Source organism: Priapulus caudatus, unplaced genomic scaffold, assembly GCF_000485595.1.
Source record: "Priapulus caudatus unplaced genomic scaffold, Priapulus_caudatus-5.0.1 Scaffold1459, whole genome shotgun sequence".
NCBI classification, from domain to species: Eukaryota; Metazoa; Priapulida; class Priapulimorpha; order Priapulimorphida; family Priapulidae; genus Priapulus; species Priapulus caudatus.
In genome coordinates this window covers 92817-96670 of record NW_014578520.1, presented here as the reverse complement: position 1 = coordinate 96670, position 3854 = coordinate 92817, and the positions used below count along the sequence as shown (strand labels likewise).

The 3854-nt window shown below is 47.3% G+C and overlaps 1 protein-coding gene across 2 annotated transcripts in view; it reads left to right on the top strand.

Moving 5' to 3' along the window:
- The window catches only part of LOC106816703 (bifunctional 3'-phosphoadenosine 5'-phosphosulfate synthase-like), a 32520-nt gene that overhangs the window by 281 nt on the left and 28385 nt on the right, over positions 1-3854 (top strand). The gene's annotated exons all lie outside the window — the stretch shown is intronic.

Genomic DNA, 3854 nt, shown 5'->3' with positions numbered 1-3854 from the left:
CCCTTCGAAATTTTGCGCTAAAAAATACAGAAAACAATTTGATGGAATTTGGCTATATTCTTTATTTGTTTTCTTTTTCTTCTGATTCATTGACAAGACTTGAAGGAAATCAAAATTTTACATGGTAACAAAACTAGCTTTGATATCTGAAAAAGAAGGGAAGTGCTTGAATCGTTCTGCATTAATTGCTGGTATACAAAGCGCAGGCAAAATGAAGCAGAAATAAAATTCCATATGGTTTTTAGCTATTGCTGCTTGACTAAATGTGTGCTCAAATGATGCTCATTTTTGTGCCCAGGGACCCTTGAAATTTTGAAATTTCCTCGGGGAAGCCCCCCAGACCCCCCGCCATGTCCTTCCGCGCCTAACAGCGCCCACTGTGGGGTGGTGTGCCCTTTTTGGGGAATGTGCCCTTAAAATCTGGAAAAATACTGTCTAGCTTCAGCCCTGGATCCGCCCCTGCTGGTACGTGTCACCAAACCTTTGTGTTATCACTCTGGTGAGGGACACCAAACCGGTGCAGTTGTGATTCCGGTCAAGGACACCAAACTCCGTGTTATGACCCTTGTAGGGGACACCATGCCACCGCGTATGACCGGAGTAGGGGACACCAGGCAGGGTTAGAAATTTTGTCAGGCAGCAAGAACTTAATTGCTGCTAGAGAAAGTGGCAGGTAGCAAACTAGCTCTAGTAACTATAGCCCGCGTACGGTTACCGCTGGCCAGCGGCAACCGTACGCGGGCTATAGTTACTAGAGCTAGTAGCAAACATACTCAGTCAAGCAGAATCTTTGGTGCTTTCATTATGGTTTATTATGAAACTTTCTGGCAACTAATATTTTGCTTGTACTACAAACTGACCATTGTAAGCAGCAAAACTGCTGCTTGCTGCCTTTAATGTCGATCCATTTAAACTGACCCTTGTAGGCATCAACACTGCTGCTTGCTGCATATATACTTGCAGGTATAAACTCTTGTCATACCACTGCATTACGATTCCAGTACGGTACATTACCTTATCACCAGTCTCTCATATCCGTCGGGCTTTATCAACTGTGCTCCCTGATAGTCGTGAGACTATTTATAACTCTATTGACGATGCTGCTAGTGCTAGGTAAACGAGACGATATCCTCTGACACTGATCGATATCTCTACCACGGACTACCGTATGTATCAGGAGTAGATAATAGGGAACCTATTATCTACTCCTGGTATAATGTAGATCAGAAGAAGCAGTCAAGATTGTCTCCACTGCTGCGTGTTTGTTTAAAACCCTATCTATGTGTACATTGACTTTCTCCCAATTGAGGTCATTCGGGAGACACATACATAATGCGTTCGTCTGACATTCATAGATTTTTTGTTTCTGGTTAAAGAACATATCAGAATTGATATCAGTAATCAAAATAATTATTTTTCTGAAATGAACCTAGCTGGCATGTGAGAAAATTGCGTTGTCATTTTTGGTAGCTAATAATAGGATTTTGTTTCGAGAGAGGAAGAGAGAGAAAGACAAAGAGAGAAAGAGAAAGAGAGAGAGAGAGAGATCTCTCTCTCTCTCTCTCTCTCTCTCTCTTTCTCTCTCTCTCTCTTTCTCTCTCTCGCTCTCTCTCTCTCTGGGTTTCATCTTGTTCTTCATTGTTGTGCATGAGGCATCGTCGGCTGTGGTGGCGGTTGCCGTGGCGATCAGGTAGTGCGTTGGAGCTTCGACAAGTCGATTGCACTAGTTGCGAGCCAACCATTTTTTTTAAATATTTATAGGTGGCCCCTAGATATTGAAATGCGCGTGGCTAGGGTCAGTAGTGCAGAACCAATGTAGTAGGACGGCTAAGGAAAGGGTGCAATGTTAGGGCACAGGGGGGGGGGAAGATGGTTGCATAGTCATGGTTAGTCTGCATTATTTCAGGAGTCTATCAATATTGATAGACTCCTGATTATTTGTATCCCCCGAACGAGTTCGGGGGGGGGGGATACTATGGATTTGGCCTCGGCGTGCCGCGGCCGCAGAGATTTCCTTGTGAGCGCTCTACCGGCTGCAGTTCTTCTCGGATCATCTTCAAAATATGCGCATGAAGGTGGCGTTATCATTAAAATAAAACGCAAAACGGGTTATACAAAACGATTGAAAGCTAGATAGAGAAAAGGTACGGTAAGTACTAAGTAGAGCAAAATCGGGAACGAAGGCGCGAATTCTCTTAAGAAAGTTTTTATTGTTTATAAGCGCGCCAGGAGGGAGCTCTTTTAAATAATCCGGTCTCAATGGCAAACGGTTGTATTGCTGTAAGTAAGTACGACCCGAAAAGTAATTTAGGCAAAAGCAGGTACCAAAGCAGCCAAGGCCGAATTGTCTGAGAAAATTGTTAGCTCATCTGAGCGTAGTCAGATGCAGCTTGTAGAATCGGGATGATTGTCCGTGCGTGGCGTGCGCGTGACGGTGCGTCCGGCCGTACCGTCGCGTCGTGCCGTCAACAGTTGGGCACAAATCCTTAACCGCTCGTACGTATGGTCACGATATTAGGGACGTCGGGGGGGGGAATCGTAAAAAGGATTCAGGATGACATAATTTTTGGGGTGCAAGGGTGCAAAAGGTCAAGGATGTGTAAACGGAGGGGGAATATTTCCTCCTTAACTTAAGGTATAGCAGGAAATACGGAATTGCGGCACAACTCTAACGGCTCGACCTATGTATGCTGCTTAATATTCGGTGTACTGAGTGTGATGGGGCAGGAAACCCATTCACCAAATTGCGAATGTGGAGGTCAGCAGGTCCAATGAGGGCAATGGGGTTAAAAGGTCAGAAATCAGACTTTTTCTGAGGACATGGGCTAACGGACGTGTGAAAAACTGTTTTTGTTTTTTCAGCGCTGACCTACCGATTTTTATGCAGTTTAATTGAAAGGACCATGAAATGTTGCTTTCGCACTGGACGTGCGATAGAGTAAGTGTCATGATAACGCTTTTTACGCACTGCAAGAGGAGGTTAAGCATGGATGTCTTGAACTTGCCGTCAATAATGTCAGCAGTGTTCTCATATTCAGGCACATCCATAATCTGGAAAGGCCAATATGCCTCAATATGCTCTCTCTCTCATCTCTCTTTCTTTCTCTCTCTCTTCCCTCCTCTCTCTCTCTCACTCTCTCCTTTCCTCTCTTCTCTCCTCACTCTCTCCTTTCCTCTCTTCTCTCCTGTCTCCTTCGCCCTCCTCTCTCCTTTCCCTCATCTCTACGCTTTCCTCCCTTCCTCCCCCTATCACTCTCTCCTTCCTCCTCACTTCTCTCTCTCTCTCTCATTCACCTCTTCTCTCATTTACGCTCCTCGCTCTTCTTCCGCCTCTCTCCTTCCCGCTCCTCCATTCCTTCTCTGCGGAAAGCTGCATCACAAATGAGTGATCGCTATGTAGTACGTGCGCCACGCAGGCACATCGTAGGGGCAGGGTGTTGCTATCCTCGGGCGTGGACATTAACGCGGGTGTGGGCGCGGGCGTGGGCGTGGGCGTAACATTAGTGCTGCCACGTTGCGGTCACCTCCCTCCACGCCCGGGGGATAGCATTACCCATCGTGGCACACGCCAGAGCAAACCCTAATGTACATAGCATAATTTATTCAAACACATGCAGGGGGGCGCGGCGTTTTCGGTCGTGTGTGTGCGTGTGCGTGTGCGTGGTGCGTGTGCGTGTGGCGTCGTGTGTGTGCTTTGTCGTGCGTGTGTGCTGCGCGCGTGTGGTGCGCGGCGGCGGTGCGTGTGCCGTGCGTGTGTGCGTGTGTGCCGTGTGGCGTGTGCGCGTGTGCGTTGTGTGGCGTGTGTGCGTGTGTTGCGTGTGTGCGTGTGTGTGTCGTGTGTGTGCGTGTGCGCG